Consider the following 23,464-nt stretch of genomic DNA (forward strand, 5'->3'; position numbering starts at 1 on the left):
TTAGAACCAAAAACCTATTTCAAGGAAAAACAGTACCCCATTTTGCGAGGAGGTCTTAGAAAATGTATTGTATTTATTTGATGGTTATCAAAATGATGCGGTATAAAGAACAGGTGTGTTACCGGTTGGGCATATTAATAAAGAGAAGAACAATGTAAAAAAAAAGACAAGGGTGCAAAGATCTATAAAACAATATAAGGATAAAGCAAGACTACAAGATGTGCATCGTTGTCCAAAAGCATTTGGCCCACGAAATGTTTTAGATTTCGAACCCCATTGCTCTATCTAGGATTGTCAATGGTGAGAAATTATGTGTGTTGTAGTCCAAAGAATCTATGGAGCCCATGTTGCAGACCCCTGTCCTGTGATCAGTAGGAAGTGGTGTGAAAGTATTCGCCAACTATTACAAAAGGAGGGTGTGTCTATGACGGAATCCAGCAAGTCGTTAGTTAGCATGCATGGGTTGTTTGTGAGGACTGATGTCATTCATGAAACATTGTGCAAATGACTGTGAAGGAACATATTGGATAAATTAAATCTTCACCAAAATCGTGTGGACTTCTAATTCTGAGAAAGTGACTACAATGCAGTGTTATTTTCATAGTTGGAGGGTGGCAGGAACAGGCCAACAACAGAGAGTTGTAGTAGGGAGGAACAATACATCTGTCATGTTCAATGATAACATTCACATTCAAAAAAGCTTGTTTGTGATCATCAAGCCATAATATTGGTGGTCCTCCATGTTTGATAGCCGTAGAACAGGGAATTTGTATACCTTATGTTTTGATTGGCTTAGCAGGAATGGAAATAGTGGAATTATCATTTGTAGCATCGAGGCCACTGGGAGAATGGCGTCAAGCAAAGGGCCACTAGCAGGATATGGAAGGATATGGTACTGCTGGCACTGCAGCAGTTATGGTGGTAGGAGGTGGGAGAGAGCTGGGGGGAGGGAAACAGGAGGGTGAGAAGAACAGGGGAGGAGAAAATGGCATGGAGTGCAATCGGTGGGTGCAGTGTGGAAGCTTGCTCGCATGCCCACGTTGTAGGGGAGCCCCTCCTAGGATGATGAGGCCTGAGCAGCATTAGGCACAACTACAGTGGGGGCAATCAATGGATGTCAGCCCTTCCCTTCTGCACTATTCAGACAGCATATTTGGAACTACATTTAAACTATCAAATAATGTTAATACATTTATTGAAAATATATCTGAAAATATGAGGAAAAAAGTATTGGGTTAAGTGTTGCACTCATAATATACAATCAAGAGATTTGCATGAGAACAGACATTAAGAGATTGGAGGTGGAAATGTAGTATTTAAACAAATGATGGGACATTATAGTACAGATGGTACAAAAAAATGCCCAGCAAGTAAGTTTGTTGGGTTGTGCTGTAGAAATTAAAGTGATCATGACATATTTACACTATTAGTTGTGTGAAAATATTTCGTAGACATTGGAGTAGGGCTGGTCTTGACTAAAGCCATTTCAGAAAGAACCAATACATGACGTAGACTATATTGGTGACAACACAATGCAAGGACATGTGCAATATGTAGGCTTAGCAACGCATTTTTAATGTTAATGATGTTTCAGATTCTTTGCATGTGCGAGACTTGTTTCAAGCTGGATCAGGGAGAAATGGTAGAAAGGTAAAACATATTTGTAAAATGGAAGAATACATTTGACAAGTCTGTATTTATGCATTTATTTTTGTATTTATATAGCACACACACAACCTCAGGCATCAGGGCGCTCGTAGAAACCAGTTAAATGTGTCCTGTAGGCAATCAGCTTATAATTGAGCAGTGTAGCAGATACACGAGGTAGGGTATATGAAGTATACACATCACATGTATCAGATTTCATTGAAGCATACAAGTTACATGAATCAGATTGCATTGCACGAGAGTTATAGAGATGGTGCAAGGTTTGAGGGGTCAGTTATGAGAGGGATTGTGATTATACAAATGCCACGTTTTGAGGGCTCTGCAAAAGGCCCAGTAGGATTATTCCACTCTCGTGACTTGAGGGAGGCAGTTCCATTGTTTTGTGGCGAGGACAGGGAAGCTAGAGTCTCTGGCTCTAGTGCACTTGAATTGTTTTGGTTGCACCAATCTGTGAGTGTAGGGCGTTCTAGTTGGCCGATCTGTTTGGTACATAGCCATTTTCTGGGCCAGATAGGGCGGGCCCGATTTTGATATACACATGTGTGTGATGGTGAGTGTCTTAAATAGGATTATTTGATGGATGGGAAGCCAAAGTACTGATTTCCGGGCATCTGATATGTTTTTGGTTTCTGGGCAAGTTTAGGGCAGCTTGTAGGAGCATTAGTTTAAATAGTTTGAAGTTTTTGGTATTTTGCGTCAGGATGTGCCGGCGAAGAGCGCATTGCAATAGCCCAACCCTGCGCCTACGACCGCCTGGGCGATTATTAGACAGCTATCTACTCGGAGATATGGTCTGGCAGCATTGAGGTGTTTGGTGGAGTATGCTGCTGATAAGGATATGTCATTTACTTGGCGGGAGAGAGAGTGGGTGGCGTCCAAGTAGACTCCTAAGGTTTTCACAGCGGGTTAGACAGTGATCTTGGTACCATCAATGATGAAGTCTGTGTAGTCGGGGGCAAGTTTTTTGCCACAGAATGAGGCCCAACTAGGAGTAGTTCTGTCTTCTCATCATTAAGGCAGAGATCGTAGCTCACCATAGAGGCTTGGATATTGGTGTAAGTAAAGTTTAGTAAGGCAGCGCTATTGGTGTAGTCGCTGAGAGGGAGAGGAGAATGTGGGTATAGTCAGTGTAGTTGGTGTAAACTATACCTTGGACATCTAAGAGGTCAAAGAGAGGATTAGTAAAAATGTTTTAAAGTGTGGGCGAGACATGACCCTTGGGGGACTCCACAATTTATAGGAGCAGGCGCCACACAAGCCTTATCAGAGAATACCTTCAGAACTCTGCCTTCTAGGAAGGAGGTAATCCATGCTTCTGCTTTTGGGGAGAAGGCAGCTTCAGAAGTGAGATGGTGGCATAGTATTCTGTGGTCTACTAAGTTGAAGGCTGTGGACAGGTGTAAGAGGAGCAGTAAGGCAGGCTTGCCCTTGTCCCTGATCTCGTCCATTGTTTTTCTTAGATCGAGTAGTGCTGTTAAGTACCATGACCGGGGCGGAACCCTGACTGGCAGACACGTAGGATGTGGTTTGATTCTAGATGGCATTGGATCTGGACATATGTGTGTGTCTAGAGGGAAAGCCCCTTCTAGGTTAGGACCTAGGGTTTGGAAAATGTATTGTAACGGAAAGGGCATCCTAACCATTCAAATCTTTATGCATAGGTTCTGCATCAATTTTCAAAAAAGGGGGTTCACAATAAATGTTCATAAGTTCCCAAATCCAAGCATCAACAAAGAATAGTCACTTTATCTTTTGTAAAATCATATAGTGGGGGAGGGTGTTATTTATTTGTCCACCTCTGCCACTGTATCTTTATTATTTATTATTTCATTTTTTACAAGAAAAACAATTTACTTATTTCAGCAAGTTTCTATACATAGTGACAGAAAGGTATATTCACGAAGGTAGTGAAAGATTTTTCTCCTATCAACCATCAGATACATCATAGTTTAACAGATACAAACATTCATAAGTACGGGTATAAACCGTGTATATACAAAGCGTAAAACAGTGTTTCAGTCTACTGAGACATACAGAAAGCTTAAGTTTGTTCACACTCGCATAAACAATATAAATGCGTATATAGGTGTGCATGGTGATAACCCAAATGTTATAGTTTGGTCCATGTTTTCAGCTGTGGTCATCATGTGTGTTGGTTTCTCTATATTTGTACTCCTAGACTAGTACTTCCTAGGTAAGGTAGATGTTGTATTTGGTCTAGCTATAATGTAAAGGAGATGTAAACACATCAAGATTTGTAGATTGTCCTGAGTGGATATTTTGTTAAAACTGAATGGAGGGTGGTCAGTGGTGTCACACGTGATGATGTGGATGGCTGCAGAGTCCTGATGGGAGTGTTTGATGTTTGAGTGTTTGGAGACTATTCTTTTTTTGTAGCAAGTCAATTTTTTTGTAGCATAGAATTCTGTATACCCGTGCACCAGGCAACATCTTTGATCTGCGTAGAGACTTTGGAGACTGGGGTTTCCAGCTCTCTGAGGATGGTGACTATCTCTTTCTGAATTGGCATTGGCTATTCTGATGTTGAAGGTAGAGGCTTTAGCTGTAATGATGGCGTGTTTGTTTTGTTTGGGCAGACTAGTGAATTTCTGTTTGAGGGTATCATTGGGGTATTTTTCCAACAGGAATCTGCAGACCTTTCTTTTGTCCGAAGATCCGACAGCTTTTGGGCGTACCAGGAGTTAACATGGATTGGTGGCTTTGCTTTTTTTGTGACGAGAGTGGCAATATAGTTGACAGCAGCAGTTTGAGTGCTAGTGTAGAGGTCAACTAGTATTTGTGGATCCGATATGTTAGGGGATTCCAAATTGAGTGGGCCAAGGAAAGGTAGAAGATTCTCTTTGGTGAGTTTGCTGGAACTGTGGGCCAGTGACAGGTGTAGACGATCTATGGGAGGTTTATTGTGCCTAGCAAGAGGGATTGAGAAGGTGACTATGTGATGGTCGGACCACAGACATGGCGTTTTGGCTTCAATGGAGATATTGCAATTACGGTCAGCTAGCCAATCAAAAACTTGTTCTTTGATATGTTGACAGAAGCCTAGGGCAGAAAGCGAGGTGGAGAGGGAGGAGGCCTATAGGTCAGTGTTGTCATTGAGTCTGAGATTCATGTCTCCTAGGAAGGTCACTTGTGAGGAGAACTTTAAGTTGTGGCTTAGTGTCTGGAGGAGGTCTTCTTCTAAGGAGTTGATGGCACCCAGTGACTAGTCATGGTATTGGTGGGGTGGTGGTCAGTTTTAGTGAGAGGATGTTGCAAGGTTTGTTTTGCAAAGTATTAAGTTGCCTAAGCTGTATGTGGTCTTTGGCTATGAAGGCAGTTCCCCCACCTCTGGAGTGTGCCTGACACTTCTATAGATGGTATAGCCAGGGGGAATGGCTATTAAAAGGACCGGGCTCGAGGTTGCATGTAGTCAAGTATCGGTGATTGCCATGGCATCAAGGTAATTAACCGATAGGAGGTCATGGATGTCTAGGGCGTGGGCAGGGAGTGCGCGTGTTGATCAGAGCTAGTTTAAGAGCAAGTTTGGAAGGGTTGTTCCTCCCTAAGTTAGCCTTGGGTAGGGCTGAGGTGATGAAGGCAGTAGTGTTGGCATACAGATTAGAAGCAGTGTTAGTTTTAATCAAAGGGTGTACCCTCGGAGAAGGTGTAGTAAGTGGGGCCATGCATAAGTCAGCATTTGAAGTAGGGCTAGGGCAAAGATCAACATATGGGGTTACACGGTGGTGTAAATCCACATTTGGGGTAACACTAGGGCATAAATCCACATTTGGGGTAATGTTCGGGCATGAATCAACATTTGCAATAGGTCTAGGGCATAAATCAACATTTTAAGTAACACTAGGGCATACATTTACATTTGGGGTGACATTTGGGCATAAATCCACATTTGCAATATGTCTAGGGCATAAATCAACGTTTAAAGTAACACTAAGGCATAAATCCACATTTAGGGTAATACTGGGGCATAGGTCCACATTTGGGATAACGCTAGGGCATAAAATCACATTTGGGGTCACACTGAGCCATAAATTCACATTTGCAGTAGGTCTAGTGCAATAATCTGCATTTGCTGCTGTTGGAAAGTCGGTGGTGGGAGTGGCTGCAGTGCGCATACACAAGGTTGTATTTTCTAGTGCAGATGGAGCATCAGTGGCAGCATAAGGCAACCGGCCTTGTGAAGGGGAGCATGCTTGATAACATTGTTTGTAGAAGGAGCTGCCTATACTTGCTGGCCGTCCGTTCCCGGAGAGCAATTTGTGGTTACCGCGGCGACGGAGGCCAGAGGCAGTATGTGCCCATGTGAGAGACTGTTGGTATCAGCATGTGGAGGAGTCGCAAACACATGTCGGAGCTGGAAGGCAAGGAGGGGTAAGGTCGATGCATGTTCTCCAGCATAGATTGTGATTTTGTTTGAGTATGGAAGGGATGCAAGTATAGTGAACTAGTTCATACGTTGAAAAAGTGGGATTTGATAGGAGTTTGCGCAGTACCCTACTTTGGGACTGTGTGGAGGAGACGCTAGATGACTGACTTGCATATGGGCCAATCTGCGCTGGAGGCATGGATGGAGTAAATGGAGTGTCAAGATTTAGCTGTAGCACCTTGTATATATTGCACAGCTCTGGTGCGTAAGGCTTCTAGCATGGTGGGAGTAAAGGTGTACGGTCTGGTAGCCGTATTGGCGTATCAGAAAATGTGATACATAACATTCACATCTGAAAAAATTCTAAAGAGTGACAGCTTAGAGTAATAATCTTCATGGGATATATGGTCTCTAATAACAGTGAATTAATTATATCATCAGGCAGCTACCACTGTCTGGGACATATGTCTATTCAGAATCAGAGTTACGTCCCCATTAGATTTACATTACTGAGTAAGATCACCTTCATTCCTTGATCTTCTGATAGGTGTTTGCAACATGCAAGTTGACATTTACGATTGTGTATTCAAATAGATGCCCTCACTCATTACTTATTATATGAGCACCCGGGGATGGTGGAGCAGCCAATCAGGTTCCTCAGATTGTGATGGCTTCTTCCTCCAAAACGCCATCTTCTCCTCACCCTTCCCATCCTTTCTTAACTAATCACAACCCCCTCCTCAGCCCTACTTACCTGTTTGTGGTGGTGGTGCCACCTGTCGCCGCAGCAGCTTCCCTCTATCTCGCTTTGCTGACTGCCATGGAAATGGAAGAAGGGGGGCTTCGTATGGCACCCCGCCATCCACATCAGCGATCTGTGCACAGTATATTCATTCATGGAACGGGACACCTGTTGTGCTAATAGCTTTAACTACCCGTTCCATGGGCTATACCAGGGGGTAGGGGATAACATCCCGGTTCCCTTGTAAAATGCCATTGCTTTGCCTGGGCCTTTAACTCAGGCCGCCGGGCCGTTACCGCCATGTAATATTAACATAAGTCAAGGTCATGATATGCTGTGAACTTTATAAAGGAATATATTGCATAATTATTGCATTGTGACTATGTTGAAACATCTGTATGTTGTTAAAGGTTGGTTTGCATGCCATAGAAATACCAAACCTATGTGATCCTTCTGACAAATTTTCAAACATTGCATAGTTTGTTTGTCTTCCTCTATGAATATTTTACAAGACATAGTTTTCCTTAAGGTATATTGGTGATCAATATTCTCGCCACCCAATATTAGCTTGCAAAGGGGCACTTTTGACACTGTCTTTTCAATAAATGCTGCTTTCTAAGGTACCATTTGATATATGTGGCCTCATTACGACCCAGGCGTTAACCATGGCATTATTAGCGCCATGGTTGATGCCAGTACCTTACCGATTCCGCCATGGTGAATGGTGGAATTACCACCCCATTCCAAGGTTGGTGGGGCGGTAATTCCCCATTCACCATTGGCCCTTCCCAATTTCCATTTTTGCCCCCACAGGAGTAAATGTCACTGATGTATGTGTCCATTCAAACAGTCTAAGATAAGCAGGTGTAAAACAACTTCTTTTTAACAAGCACCCAACTCCCTTCCCCAGCTTCCTATACCCCTTTTCTTCAATGGTTACCCCAATGCTGTTGTGACACTTTTATAGATTTGGGTAACCTTGTCACCTTAATATTAGTGCACTCCCAGGTAACAAAAACTTCACCTATTTCAGAATAATGGTGTATAGTTCTTAAATGAGCGGGATTCACTTTAACAAAGTTCAGTCTATTGGTTGGGTAATGTGTGTTCTTTTGTTCAACTTCTGCCACTGGTACAGCTCCTACTGCTAGTGTTCGAAATGTTACAAGATGCAGGTTTCTTAATGGAAACAAAATTAGGCAAATGCAATTTTGTTTTAGTCATGAACTGCCACTTCAAAGGATGCACGTTCCCACCTTTCCGTCAGATTCAAGCCTCCAATATATCAGGAATCACTGTTGCATGCGCGGCCTCTTTAAATTATGCTTGTAACATTTTGAGAAAGTCCGTTCTGCTTCAATAGCTTAACCAACATTGTTCTGCTCGTTAATAGGAGCCACGGGATCGCTGGGCAACAAATTATTTCTAATAATGGGGAAAAGAGATGCTTTCACTACACACAGGTACTTCAGCTTGTTAACAAAAGCGTGTGTTACATTTCCCTTATTAGAAAGACTTCCCACTTCTGCAAACAACTTCTACTCGCTTAGATGTATAGGTGAGTGTGAATAAAGCTGGTTACAGTTACCATCAAGGTATTTCTGTTAATTTGGAGTCCAGTGCTTCTGCTTCCCGCTTGGTTTCTTCTCCTGCTACTGCTACGGGCACTCTTGGGACGCACACCCCTCTGCTGCGTGGTTGACTCTCAGTCAGCCTCATTGAGGGAAAGTCTTCCCCTCTCCTTTCCCTCGGCTTGCTTCTGCACACATGCCTTGGGAGAATGCACGACTTCAGCTCTGCATTTACCGAACGTAGGGACAGCTGGAAATACTGCCTGTTTCTTCCAGTCTCTTCCAATGCTACCACAGCCTAACAGGGTGTGTGAGCAGAGGACCAAAGTAGAGCCTGCAGGTGAAATCTTCCCTTCTTCTGCTCAGGTGTTCCTTCTGTGGCCATACGTCCTTGTGAACTGCCAGCTTCGTGCACTGCTTCTTTTGCTTCTGCTACTGCCGACCTTCCAGCTCCTCCTCCAGCCTATTTCTACTGCTCCTCCCTGTTGCAGCCTTCTATGCCCCTCAGGTGGGTTAATTGGTTTCAGGACTAATTTCCTGACCCTGGCACAAGAAAATAGGCTTGCCTGACTGACCTTCGCTCCTGCATGCCTCTTCAGCCCTCTTCTTCTCCACAGTCCCTGAGGGATGATTCCCCCCATGTGATCCTCCCGCAGTACAACACCCCCAGGGTCTGGATCAGAGTGGGCCTGCTTTCCCCTGGACACATGAGAAGGGTCCCAGACCAGGTTCTTGGGGGGAATCCTATCTGATTCACCACAGTATGCTGAGGGAAACTCTTAACCTTTTTGTTTCAGGAATCAATTTATTTGGTGACTTACCATCTCTTAATCTTTTACAATGCTGCCCGTTTGTGTTTTCTCTTGTCTGGGTGGCGCTGTTTTTTCTTCCTGTCTGCTGTGTTTTGTTTTTCTACTTTATCTCTGTCAGTGGCATTGGAGTGAATCTGTATAGCTTATTGTATTTTTCAATAGAGAAATCTAATAAAATCATATAAAAAATAGCATATTCTATCACTAAAAACAGACCGATATAGTGCTTCAAAACTGAGACCCTCAAAACTGCCTGTTTCACAATAGTGCTATCATCATATGTTCGTTAGTTATATGACTGGCCCACCATTTTCACTTTCCTCGCCTGGGTTGCTTTCTAACGCACTGAAAACAGGGCCTTGTTAGATTATGTGCCGGCACATGGAAAATCAACTTGCTTAAAGCACACCTCAGAAGTCCCGGCATCAGCACATCCTGCAAGCAGGTTGGCCTAGCAGTCTTCACTTGATTGGGACTTGCAATGGCCTCATCAAAAAGGACACAGAGATAACTGATCTCAGTTTTCAGTATTCTTCTTCATCGGTGAGTGCTTGGATGGCATAGTTTCCCTCAATGGGTGGGACCAAAGGCATATTTTTCCCCTCTCATGCTAATATGGAAACATAAAAGTTAGTGAAATGGTGTCATGGAGTGTGACCTAGGAAGAGGAAAAATCAGAACAATATTGCACCTTTTTTTGCTACATTGAAGAATCCTTTTTATATGCACTATTTTGCGGTTGGTTCTTATTTGTTTGTGGCATAGTGCAGTGGCACGCTGTAAAAGCAAAAGGAAATATCGAGGCTGAGTACCACAAAGGAAATACACCAAACACGGGCTTATAAAGATTCACAGATCTTTATTCTACTGTGCAGTTACAAAGAAAAAAATTCAGATAGACATCTGGCCCTCACTACATCACAATGAGTACCAGCCCTTCAGTGTGAGGAGTGAGGGGTACTGGACATCTAGACAGTCGCATTATTTATACATATCTTACAATATTGTCCAGCACCTCTGCAGGTTAATAATCTGTGGTCTAGAGTTTGTGCCGAGTTCACTTATGGCTCATACAACAATATGCACACAGATTACTTTGGTTTGTATTACAAACAAGTTACAATGGCAAAGTGTATTCCCAGATTTAGCAGTAAGCCTTAGCACATATCCCTTCACCATGTGTTGCAGCCAGTGTCCACGCTCGACATTTGCATTACATTGTCTTCGATGTATGTTCGTGGATGAGGCTTGTTGGTGCAGACAATCCTGAGACCACAAGTCATGTACGGGACAAGGTCTCATTACCTAGTCTAAACATTCGGCCCGCAGACTGTCTAACTATTAACTTGGGCACGAAGGTCGGGAAGGCTCGGTTACAAGTTGGAAACACAGTCCACCATTTTAGAACACAGAATTAACTATGAACAGAAATCAAAATGGCGGATGATCCCAAAATGGCGGCGAAGTTAATCTAAAATCAGAACTTTGCAACGTAGTTTTCTTTGCAGAGCGACTAGGCTTAGGCCAATATATATTAGAAAGGAGGCACAATATGATTTCCCATTTAACAAACCCTCATTTTGGCCTAAGCCAAGCGCTAAACTACTTTTAGTCACTTTACGAGCAACTACACGTCTCAATGTTCAAACACCCTGAATCACAATCATCAGATATCAATCGCCATAAGGTCAGTAACAGAAATTTCTTTCAACACAAATTAGTTAGTCATTCTTTCCGATGCGCGTTCCTTTTGTCCTAATGTTCCCATAGCCTGTGCACAACATCCTCCTAACACTGAACATAGGACAGGAAGACATTGTATACAGCAACAGCAGAACAACAGAATACCCAGAATAATCAGCAAGACCGAAAGTAGCTTCCATCCCCAAGAACGTAAGAAGTCCCAGAACCAAGCGCTAAGATACCAGTTTCCCCCGGGAACAAGCACCTCTGAACTAAGCACGTGCAGATTTTGTATAGCCTTAAAGATAGTTGGGGAGGAATCCGGTACAAAAACGCAGCAAGCGGCCCCCACTAATTTACATACTCCACCACGCCCAGCCAATATGACGTCTAATGCCATCCGGTTCTGTAGGGCCACTAACCTTATCGCTTTCTGGTCTAAAGTCATGTTATAGAGTATGTCAGTGGTCCGGTTGATGGTCCTCTCCAGTACTCTCGCTAGTCTTCTGATATCCTCAGAGTTCAATATTTGTCTCCAAAAAGGTACAAAAGATTTTGCTACATCGCCCAGAACTTGTGATGAAGTATCGCCATTCTCATCCCACCTTGGACGAGTGTTAGAGATTTCTATGGTGCTTGCTATGAATACCCCTGGTAACAGAATTCCTAAATAACAGGTTCCCTGCCAATCCCTAGGTAGCCATGGGAAAGCTTCATTACCGCAAACAAAATAGACAGGTTCGCCCACATAGAAAGGTCTGTCCTCACTGGTCAAGTTTGCAACATTGGTGCAGCCCTTGAAATCGCCCATTGACTGAGTACCATTCCTCTGTATGCAGAAAGAAACTGAATTGGGGCTGTGGTTAACAGTATAAGAAGGTGGTGTGGCATCCCTATTGCCAATAGGAGCCATCTTGAAAGAGATCAAATATTGAAAAGGACGAGACAGTCTATCAGAAGGCCTATAAGAAGCAACATTAAGCTTGCGCCTATTTGCAAAAAGCGAGCATCCCAAGGGCGTTAGAACTAGTTTCTCAAAATCATTCAAATTTGTCCCATCAAAGTTCCCCGAGAAGCTATCATTCCATCGGCCAAAGAATAGCGCCCTTAAATAAGCATATCATGCAATAGTCAGAGGTAAAGGATGAATATACCAGCCCAACCCCTTATCTCCATGTTGCGGTAAATGCGAGCAGACCCAACAATTAGACTTGTTAAAAATGGCATGTGTTGCATTCATGATGAGTAGTAAAGTATTATTGTAGTAACTCTGTCTGTGCTGAGAGTCTCTAGGAGATAGAGTGTGCAGATGCATGAAAGGTGTCGAAACAGTGGGTACATTTTCAGTGGGCAAAAAAATTTCAAGCGGATGTACTTCTTCCAACTACCAAAATCCCAAAGCAATTACTATTGTGAAGCCGGTTAACATTATTACAAGAAAACAATACGTTTTAAGAGACCATGCATTCGATTGTCCATTGTTTCGATTGGTCACACAATCACTTATTTCTTCCGTACGAGTGAGAGCGATTGCACGCATTGTTTCTCCAAACAAAATACTCCAGAGTTTATTTGCTGGTGATCTCCTGATCGCGCGTTTTCTTAGTTCTTCCCTATTTCTAGCCAACAAATGTCCTTGTGTGCAAAAGAACAGGGCCAAGAGGCAAGCCCTATGATGATTTTCCCATAGGCACAGCCGAACCGTGCAGTAAGTCTAGCTCCGTGGACGCAGAGTACCTTGTGACTCCTGGTAGGAAGTGATCTGCGAACAACGTGTCGTTGCTTCATGATGGAAGTGGTGGATTTGTGACAGAACCTAACAATGGTGAAAAAGGATCTATAGGAGAGTGTGGAGGTGAAGCGGCTGTTTCCCCAGGCGCCACGGACTCAGGGAGAGTCTCTGAAGCACTCTCGATGCTGCTCAATGCTGAGTGATCGTTGGGAGCAGAGCAGGTAGGTTTTTCTGTATCTTCTGTATCGTATGGCAAAGGGAAGGGAATCCTCTTGACATGCGACGCGTGGATCCAGTGCTTTCGTCCTTTCACTCGTACGTCAGCCTGTGTGGCCAAGAGGACCTGATGAGGGCCCCTCCAAAGTGGTGCGAGACAGGATGCTCTTTCGAATGCTTTTATCAGCACCCAGCTACCAGGCCGAATACTGTGACCTGGGTCCTCGTACTTGACGGGGAGGGCTTCTACCACCTGTTGATACATCAAATACAGATTTTCAGTTAACCTGGTCACAGTAGTCGGAAAGAAGTACATGTGCAATGTCTCGCAAGGCCTTTGGCTTAGGTAAATTCCAAATGTTAGCTGGTCTACCCATAACCACCTCAAAAGGGGAGAGCCCAGTCCTAGTCTGTGGGGTTGTTCTCATTGATAATAACATGATCGGTACGGCGTCCGGCCATTTCGATTAAGTGCCGGCACACGGCTTAGCGAGTTTGTTTTTTATGATTCCGTTGTGTCTCTCTACCAATCCAGCACTTTGAGCATGTCTAGCCGAATGGAACCATTTATCGATCTGTAATCCCGCACATATCTGCAGAATTACAGCAGCAACAAAATGTGGACCATTGTCCGACCAGATGACCCTTGGCAAACCAAACCTAGGAAAATATTCATTAAGCATGGTTTTTGCCGTTGTCATTGCTGTAGAATCTTTAACAGGAAATGCTTCAACCCATTTTCTAAAGGCGCAAATAACAACTAATGCATATTTATAGTTATTACAATGCTCCATTTCAATGAAATCAAAGTGGATAACCTCAAAGGGGACAGAAGGTGGACCAAAACTACCCCTATGTGTCGATGTGCCCTTTCCCATATTATGCTGTAGACAGATCATACAACTCTGAACAAAACAATCAGCTGTTTTCGAGATTTTATCATTTACCCAGACATTTTGTAACATTTTGGACACTTTCCTTGCGCAGATGTGGGTGGGCCCATGAGCCATTGCGACCCTCATTGTAATGTCGCATTTGGCAGCAACCATTTTCCTTCTAACTTGTCCACCCAACACCCGTCATTATCCAATTTTGCCAAACCCTCAGCCCATTGTTTCGTTTCTTCTAATGTGGCATCTTCTTGAATATTATTTACAGATTCGATACCCTCATCCATAGTACAAACATTTGTGGCTTCCCTTACAGTATACATTTCTGAATAGAGATCAGTGGCAGTTTGTTTGGCTATCTGGTCCGCGAAAGCATTCCCTTTTCCCACATCATCTATGATTTTCTGATGCGCTGCACATTTCAAGATCGCTAAATGAGTGGGGAGTGCAAGCGCTGAAAGTAACCGTACTATCAAGGAGCAATATTGGATCTTAGTTCCATGCGAGGTCTAGAAACCTTGTTCTGCCCAAAGCCTACCAAAGTTGTGAACCACCCCAAAAGCATACTGGCTATCAGTATATATATTTACTCTAAGCCCTTTGGAAAGCTCACGCGCTCGAGTCAATGCCATAATCTCTGCGGCCTGCGCGGAGTTATGCGTGATTCCTTTGGTTTCCACAATCGTGCTCAATGTGGTGATTTCATAAGCAGCCGTTGATGTACCATCTGGGAGTTTGAAACAAGAGCCATCACAAAACAGCTCCCCTTGTGGGTTATTCAAAGGAGTATCTTTCAAATCGATTCTGCCTTCAGTCTCTTGCTCTGTGGTGTAGAGGCAGTCATGTGACGCTTCGTCACTGCAAGCAATATCTTGCGGGAAAGGTAAAAGTTCAGCCGGATTCAATACACAACCCCTCTGAATTTTTATGTGTGGTGCAAACAAGATGAATTCGTATCTCGTTAATCGTTCGTAGGTGAGGTGTTCGTTTGTGTTATGTTTAATAGAACATCTACAGAGTGAGGTACCATCAGGGTTAAAGCCTGGCCCAGGACCATACCCTTGCTCTGTTTTACAGACGCAGCAGCAGCGGCGACAGCTCTCAAACATCTTGGCAAAGCGCATGCAACAGGATCAAGGGCGGAAGAAAAGTAGCCACACAGCCTTTTCTTCCCTCCATGTTCCTGCGTTAATACAGCCCAAGCACATCCATCACGTTCATGCACATACAACACAAAGGCCTTTTCATAATTTGGTGTGCCCCAAACTGGTGCTGAACACAGTGCAGTATTGAGCAGAACAAACGCTTGCTGGTGTCCCAAGTTCCACGGCAATGGAAAAGAAATGCCCTTCTTTGTCAGAGCCAACATTGGTTTAATCCTTAACGAGAAGTTTGGGATCCACTGCCTACACTAAGAAGCCATTCCTATCAAGGCTCTGACTTCCTTCTGTGTATTTGGGAAAGACATGCTAAAAAATGATTTTAATCCGTTCAGGCATCAACCTTCTTCCCTCCTCTGACAGGAGATAGCCTAAATAGGTGACCTCCTGTCGACAATATTGAAACTTTTTAAGTGAAGCTTTTTGTCCATGTTTTGCTAGGTGAATAAGCAACAACATGGTGCCCTCCTTACAGGCACTTTCTGAGTCAGCAGCTAAAAGAATATCATCTACGTACTGAAGTAGTGTACAAGTGGTAGGCAACTCGAGTGTGTCAAGCTGCTCTTTCAAAGCCCTACTATAGATGCTCAGACATTCCTTGTAACCTGGCGGCACATGGGTGAATGTATACGAGCGTCCCCCTAAGGTGAACGTGAGCAGATATCTGTTATCTTTGTGTATAGGAATGCTAAAGAAAGCATTCTTAAGATCTACAACACTAAAGTGAGTAGCATAATCCGGGATCATGGTTAGTTTTGTCGTCACACCAGGCACAATAGGAAATTGTGGAGCAACAATCTTATTGATGGCACATAAATCAATGATAAAACAAAAGGGGATTACATTATCGTCTTTCTTATACACAGGCAAAATCGGACTATTGCACAAACTACCTGCAATTTCCTCAATTATCCCACGATGTACAAAATCGGAGCCTATGCACTTCAAAGCTTGCTCACCATCAACTGAAATCTTATACTGAGGAATACGTGGCAACTTTACTCCATGTTTTAAAATGCTCTTAACAGGCTCAATTTGTAGAACTCCAACATCATTGTCATCAATTGCCCATAAACATTCCGGAACATCACTAAATTCCGGTGGCAAAGGCCTAGACAGGAACTGAGAGACAGAAGGTTGCTGTGGTGAAATCGTCAAACGTACTCCATCAGAAAAACAATGAATTACCACTTTTAATTCCTTCAACAGATTCAACCCCAACAAATTCTCTCCACAGTTCGTAGTCAAAAGAAATGGACAATGGTCCGTAAATGGATCCAATGTAATCGTTACCGGCGAAGAAACCGGACAGACTACTGGCGTACCAGAAAACCCTACAGAAACATTGGTTTGCCCTGACAGTAGAATGTTTGGAACCCTTGAATGGTCAATGGAACACTTCTGTGCTCTTGTATCTATAAAGAATAGATGTTTCCTATTTCCCACTATCATTTCAATGTAGGGACCTTTCTGATTAACGGGAATAGGCGTCGGTTCCAAACCCTGCTTCGGCAATCCTAGCGAAACAAAATGTCATCAAAAGGAAGGTCTTCAGAGAGATATGCAGCAGAAGGATGATCAAAAATGTTTCTATTATCCACACTCGGTGCTTGATTATCCTGTGAAAAAGGTTGCAAATTTTGAGAAAACTGACTTCTACCAGGACCCCCTGACACAGGGCCACCTCTGGATCGTCTACCCATGTTACCAAATGTGTTATTCGACCTCTGCTGGAGGATCGGGCATTGTGCTCACCAATGACCCTCTTGTCTGCAATAAGCACATTGGTTCACGTGTACAGGACCCAGTGGCACATTACCCTGTGGAGCATATTGCCCCCTAAATTGTGAAGTACCCCCTCTAGGGCCTCTAACAATTTGTTGTAGTAAAACTTTAGTTTTCAATTCTCCCTTTCTCTTTTCTATTCTCTCTTTTTCATTATTGACTCGGTTTTCATAGTACTGAGCCATATGCAATACTTCAGACTGCGACTTAGCCTGCCAAGCGCTCTCAGAAGTCATAATTTGCGACTGAATATCAGGCAACAATCTATGCACACATTTATCTACAGATAGTCTTTTTCCAGACTCTGTGCTCAAATCTTGTCCACTAAAATCTGAAAACACTTGTTCAAACCGATTAAAGAATTTGGTAGCACCCTCAGACTTCTCTTGGACACAAGCAGTAAGTTTGTCCCAAATAATCCTTCTCTCCGGAATTATAGTCTTTAATTTCGTGACTAGTCTATCAGGCAAAGTCAGTTTTACCTGTGGCGGTCTCTCGCCAACTGGTCTTTCTCTATCTAGTTTAGCTATATTATTCCATGTGTCCCCTAACCCTGGTAAGTAATCTACTGTCCTAATCTGTTTCCAAAAATCAACGAGTAAGAGCACAGGAAATAACAAATCTATATCACTCAGAGTAAATACTGACGACTGCAGAACAGATTCTATCTCTTTATAGAACCCTGTCGGATTCTTTCTAATATCTGGGATGGATTGTATGATGGTGTTCACTTCCTGTCTTGAGAACGGGACGTGAACAAACTGCGAGACATAATGAGCAGGAATGTCATAGGCAGCTGCACCTTGTTCCGGCATCAGCTGGAACCTCGCCTTTTGGGACAAATGTCGGCAGAACCTCTCTCATAGGCAACTGAGGGATAGGAAACTCCGAACGCTTACTGAGCAACAGAGCTAAATCGAGCGCAAAAGCAGCTGAAGGAGTGTCGGCCAAAAAAGTTCTCTTATAGATATTCAATAATTCTGCGGGACAACAAATCTTTTTATTTATAAATTCATCCTGCAGGTATTCTACCATTACCTGTATCACTTTCCTCTGCATTTCTGGCGTATACTGACTGTACGTGTCATATACTTCTACGGGAGATATCGACATGTCTGAAATCCATCTAATCGCATATTTTGTGCAAATTCGTGTTTCCTCACTAATCGACTTACAACAAGGAAGGAACCGTTTCTGTACAAAAATAGCGTTCAAACGATTACCATCAGTTTCTTCATTCTGAAACCTTTACAACTCCCTTCTGTACTCAAAAACCCTCTCAACATGCTCATATACTTTCTCCGCAGTATCTCTTGAATATGCTAAAACATTCAGATCCCTCAACCCTTGTGGGAGACCTATATCATCCAGTCTATTCCACATTACACATAAATGTATTCCTAACCCTTCAATAAAAACATTCTTCTCAGGAAAACTTTATAAATTAGAGAGTGTGGCAAAAACATCAGATTGTTCACCCTTCTCCATGCATTGTCTAGCCCATGCAGTCAAATCGCGTTTTCTCTCTTTAGACACAGTATTACGAGTTACAATCTTTGATTCCGCTCCCTTGTCAACTACAAGTGGGACAGAATGACTCGGAAGAGGAAGAGTAGACAAATCTTGTACATTCCGTAACAAAGGTGCTATCACTGGTGCAGAGGACAAATCTACCAAACCCGTAACAATAGGGAAAGGTGAAGGTGCAGGTGGAGGAGCAACGATAAGAGGAGGAATGATAGGAGGAGCAGGGATTACTTCGGGAGGAGGAACGACAGCAGGAAGAGGTAAAGCAGCAGGAATAGGTACATACGGAGGTGGCACAGTGGCACCAGGCCTTCGTTCATTTAGAAGTTTGTCAATCAACTCATCAGACACATGAAAGTCTTTAGACGGGTACCTTTTCTGAATGCTAAGCTTAAAAGCCCTATCCATATTTCTAACTGACTCAGACTGTTTATTTTGATCATACAACAATGCTTTTTCGGCATTGGACATTTGACGGCGTGCATGTTTTTATCTACTTTTAAGTTGCTGCATAGCTTCTTTCTTCCAATTCTATAATACATCAGATGCTGCAGGTCTAGCCTTTTTCTTTAATAATATAGACTCTAAATATTCTATACAAGGAATTTCAAAACTACCATTGGTTGGCCACTGAAGTTCGGAAGCATGTCTAGTTTGTCTGGGCCAAATATCATTAAACACTATACTACCAATACCGTGCTTACAGTACATAGTACATGCCGCAGACCCCTCCTGTGGCGCCGGTCAGCCAAATTTCAATGTTTGTCTGTCCTCCTTGCGGAATAATGCCCTGAAGCAGGCAGACAATTTCTCAGGCATATCAGATTCCTGGTGTTACCTGGTCAATAATTGTACTTACTAGAACAATACGCCAAAACAAATTATCAGGATACTTAAGAATCGGGTCACGACTCACCTGATCAAAGGACAAAGGAAGCCTGATCGGATTTCTAAGGACAACAAAGGACCCACGTGGTTGGTGATTTCGGGCCAAAACTTCCCGCCTCAATATATGGACCCTCGTCAAGATGCTGTCTTGGACCGCGTGCTTGCCATCCAGGGATCGGATTGTGCAGTACTGTTGAGGTATTGCGTCTAATCCAAGAAAGGGGCCTTCTTTTTCACCGTCCGATCCCGGTCCGATAGCCACGTCAACCTTTAACTAGATGGCATCAATCTTGAGGGTCCCTATTCGTGCGCCATCTGTAAAAGCAAAAGGAAATATTGAGGCTGAGTACCACAAAGGAAATACACCAAACACAGGCTTATAAAGATTCACAGATCTTTATTCTACTGCGCAGTTACTAAGAAACAAATTCAGATAGCTTTCTGGCCCTCAGTACATCACAATGAGTACCAGCCCTTCAGTGTGAGGAGTGAGGGGTACTGGACATCTAGGCAGACGCATTATTTATACATATGTTACAATATTGTCCTGCCCCTCTGCAGGTTAATAATCTGTGGTCTAGAGTTCGTGCCGAGTTCACTTATGGCTCATACAACAATATGCACATGGATTACTTTGGGTTGTATTACAAACAAGTTACAATGGCAAAGTGTATTCCCAGATTTAGCAGTAAGCCTTAGCACATATCCCTTCACAATGTGTTACAGCCAGTGTCCACGCTCGACAGTTGCATTACATTGTCTTCGATGTATGTACGTGGATGAGGCTTGTTGGTGCAGACAATCCTGAAACCACAAGTCATGTATGGGACAAGGTCTCATTACCTAGTCTAAACATTCAGCCCGCAGACAGTCTAACCATTAACTTGGGCACAAAGGTCGGGAAGGCTCGGTTACAAGTTGGAAACACAGTACACCATTTCAGAACACAGATTTACATATGAACAGAAATAAAAATGGTGGATGATCCCAAAATGGCGGCGAAGTCGATCTAAAATCGGTACTTTGCAACGCGGTTTGCTGCGCAGAGCGACTAGGCATAGGCCAATATATATTAGAAAGGAGGCACAATATGATTTCCCATTTAACAACACGTTATGGTGATGGTGGAAGTTTGTGTTCTATTTTGTCAACACTTTCTGACTGCTGTGTTCGCATAGTGGTCTAGTGTTATTCCAAGATGGCACATGCACCTTCTATTCATCTAACAATGCTGCGGTGCTCGATACATTGCAACCCTGCCTCCTCCCCTAGGTAAGACCCTAGTCTCCTATTTCTATCTGCTGGCCTTTTCCTTGTATTCCTGCTGCTGCTCCTCTTCCCGTGACTGCTTCTGAAGTCTGTTGTCCTTCCATGTTCCCTTGACATCTTGCTGCCCTGGCTCATGCACTTCTGGTCTTTGTTCCTGCTTAGTCTCTCCTGTCTTCGCATCCTCTCTGCATTTGTTATTTCTTGTGGAAGCTTGTGAAGACTGCATCTCCTGCAACAATATATCCACTGCTCAAACTGTCCTACTGTCTATCTGTGCTTTGTTTTTGTTTTTTTGGCACAAGATTTTTCACCAACTAGGGACTTACCTTCCGGTGGTATCTGTGTCCTGCCTGTATGCTCAGGCAGGCACTATGGCTACTGGGAGAGATCATCCATTTCTCTTTGAGGAGAGTTCATTTACAAAATGGAAGACAGGAAGCAAGCCTTCCGGGGAACTAACTCTAAGACAAGAATTAGAAAGAGTTGAGGGCACTCGCCGTATTGTTGAAACTGAGAGTGTGTCCCTATTTTCAAGGAAAAGGAGCAACACAATAATTCGCTGGAGATGTATGAGTAATGTCACTGACTATGCCTTCTTTTTTAAGGTTGCATGGATCACTTCATATATGGTGCAAGCTTAGGCTGCATGTTGTAGGTTAAACTCAATAATCCATATCAGTGGAAACAAAACTCCAGCAGTGATCAATGTGTCTGCCTTATACTTCCCAGTCAATGGCCTTAGCAGGGAGCCCTGTGCTCAATGTTTTTCCACTGTCAGTCACATGCATCGGTTGTGATCCCTGAGTCTGTATCTTGTCAGAAAGAGATCCAACACAAAAAGGATTTTCAAAATCCAAAGTCATGTTATCGTCTCACAACAACAATTTGTCAAATAATTGTTTCAAAAAGAGGGCCCCTGTCCTATCATGAATCCTTTCCATCAGTTTTAGAGAAGAGCGATGAAAGAATGAGAGGGATTTTTTGTGGGCAAATGAGAAATGTGTATATTGTATTTTTGTATCTCTACTTGGAATTATCATTCATCGATGAGATCCACCAATTCAGGGCTTGCCTCAATATAATCACACGTGGATGTTCAGCACCTACCTCAAACTGAACCCATCATGATGGAATTGTTTTTGCTCAATGACATCAAACTCCCTAACATTCTGACACGGATGTCCTCCATGAACCTCTATACATTCTCACTGCAGTTCACACCCTTTGCCAAGTCTTTGACATTCCACATACACAGCCACATCTCCGTCATAACACAAATAGAAAGGAAAACTCAGGCACCTCAGTACCAACTATTTATTCTGTGAAAAACGAAGCCCTTACTACCAGAGACAAGATTCAGATCAACCATAATAGAGGTCCTGGTCCTATTTCACCTGGATGAAGTCATCTACTTGATCATAGTTTTACCCATTGTTACCCTACACCCTATAAAAAGCATTTTGCCTGCTGCTGCCCACCTCATCAAATGTCTCCAAACCACAAACATAACTACTTAACACCCAGATTCATCAAACATGACTGGATATTCCTAAAATACCTGCATTATGTACAAAGCTACAACCATAGAAACTCCAGCTTACCTTCTCAAACAAAGTCAACATCTCAGATGATAATTTAACATATATTTAACAATAATAGATTTATCAGCTGAAGGTCTGAATGACCACCTGGAATGGTACCCCTAATAATGTTGCATTCCAGGCACCACTTAACTAATGTATATAACAAATTGCACACATTTTCCCTTTCACACACGTTTTTTCAACATAAAATAATTGTACTATCAGCACTAGTAAGATATTCGGACCAAGTCCTTGGAATAACATGACAATGTCCCCATCTCACACCACATGCTCCTAGGGGTGGATGGATGTGACCATAAGGGTCATGTACAGCTTTCCAATCTTTGAGGCAGGGCTCTTGGCAAGTATAATGGGGAGGTACCCCATGTCACTCCCTCAAGTCACAAGTCTGGTGGCAGGGGATTAACCTATTACCCTCTTTATAAGAATGCACAGCATATTACTGGAAATGATGTTATTTGTCTTCTATACTGAGCACATCACCACTGTGGTGGTCTTAAAGAGTCAAGCTCTGTATGTGTAGAGACAAACTGTGATCCCACCCGGGGAGGCATCCAGACTGTGGTCTGTGGTATCAAAAGGAAATAAGGCTAAAGAAAGCAGGAAAGGGAAACAGTGGGAAAAGTAATGGAGAGAAAAATGTAGGCACCTAACCCACAACATGTAGGGAAATGAAAACACAAGTGTGAGTGATCATTGGGATGAATTTATAGCTTTCAGTGGTTTGACCAAAAGAACATTTAATCAAACAGAGGCACAAGAGATCTCTTATTGGCTGGCAGAAATGTCATGGAGGCCATTACTAGTGTGATGATGGTGTTAATTAAATGTGGTCATGTTGTGGATGGGTAGTGGCCTTGAGTAGTGCTCAAGGGTTTCTGTGAGACGTAGGGACTACTAACCCGATCTTCACATTGTATCCCCTCCTGCTGATGGCTGGGGGAAGTTCTGGAAAGGCCAAGCCTGCTGACGGAGGTGTTAGAGACAGGAATTAGTTGTGGGTAGAATGAATGCTGTGTGGCACAATAAAGGAGTTAAACTAAAATAATCTCCTCTCTCTGGGCCATACCAGATTAGCCAGGGGTGGAGAAAAGGGAATGTGTGCTGTCCTTGTATGTAGTGCTTTGGTAAATGACCCACTAGGATGTCATAGGAAATAATTACATTAGAGGTAAGGTTATAAAATCAAGCATTTTATAACCTTACCACACCTACATGGGACTGACAGCTTTTTAGAATAAAACTGGAACTCTCCCCGCCGCGGTGAAGTCCGGTGAACATACCCACAGGTTGGCCCTCCAGCAGCTCCAATATTGTATACAAATCAGATTTCTACTGATTTGGTCAATACTAATAGATCAATATCCCTGTTTTAATGTTAATTCAATCAAGCCAGCACTTTTGTGCTTTTTTAATAGAAAATGAGACCCAATTCCAGTTCTCAACCTTCTTTCCTGTTTTATTTCTTGTTTCTCTCTTGCTATCATACAGAGATCTCCAAACCTGAGGCCCAGACGAAGGCGTTCCATTCTT

General features: G+C 43.1%; 1 protein-coding gene across 2 annotated transcripts in view; it reads left to right on the forward strand.

The window, feature by feature from the left end:
* Positions 1-23,464, forward strand: part of PKHD1 (PKHD1 ciliary IPT domain containing fibrocystin/polyductin) — a 4,356,595-nt gene that overhangs the window by 3,242,231 nt on the left and 1,090,900 nt on the right. The gene's annotated exons all lie outside the window — the stretch shown is intronic.

The sequence above is a fragment of the Ambystoma mexicanum genome, chromosome 4p, assembly GCF_040938575.1.
Source record: "Ambystoma mexicanum isolate Mex_15411 chromosome 4p, UKY_AmexF1_1, whole genome shotgun sequence".
Lineage (NCBI taxonomy): Eukaryota > Metazoa > Chordata > Amphibia > Caudata > Ambystomatidae > Ambystoma > Ambystoma mexicanum.